The sequence below is a fragment of the Crocuta crocuta genome, unplaced genomic scaffold (genome assembly GCF_008692635.1).
Source record: "Crocuta crocuta isolate KB4526 unplaced genomic scaffold, BGI_CrCroc_1.0 scaffold221, whole genome shotgun sequence".
Taxonomy (NCBI): Eukaryota; Metazoa; Chordata; class Mammalia; order Carnivora; family Hyaenidae; genus Crocuta; species Crocuta crocuta.
Genome location: NW_027528610.1, coordinates 161,339 through 161,541, shown reverse-complemented (window position 1 = coordinate 161,541; position 203 = coordinate 161,339). Strand labels below are relative to the sequence as shown.

At 75.4% G+C, this 203-nt stretch overlaps 1 protein-coding gene across 1 annotated transcript in view; it reads left to right on the top strand.

Annotated features, from left to right (window-relative positions):
- LOC144223936 (uncharacterized) overlaps nucleotides 1-203 on the top strand; it is a 25,419-nt gene that overhangs the window by 6,108 nt on the left and 19,108 nt on the right. The window lies entirely within an intron of this gene.

The window sequence follows — 203 nt, the reverse complement described above, 5'->3', positions numbered from 1 at the left end:
GGGCCTCAGGGGCCTTGGGCGGGTGTGCATGGCGGCTGAGGGCGCCGCCCGCGGGGACAGGCAGCCAGCATCCCGAGCAGGGCCGCAAGGGCGCCGCGTGCACTCCTGCCGCGGTGTCCCCACCCCTGGCCGGCCCACAGCCTTGGGCACCCCCCGAGCAGTTGTGTCCTCGGCCATCGGCCTGAGGGGTCGTGTCTGCTCGT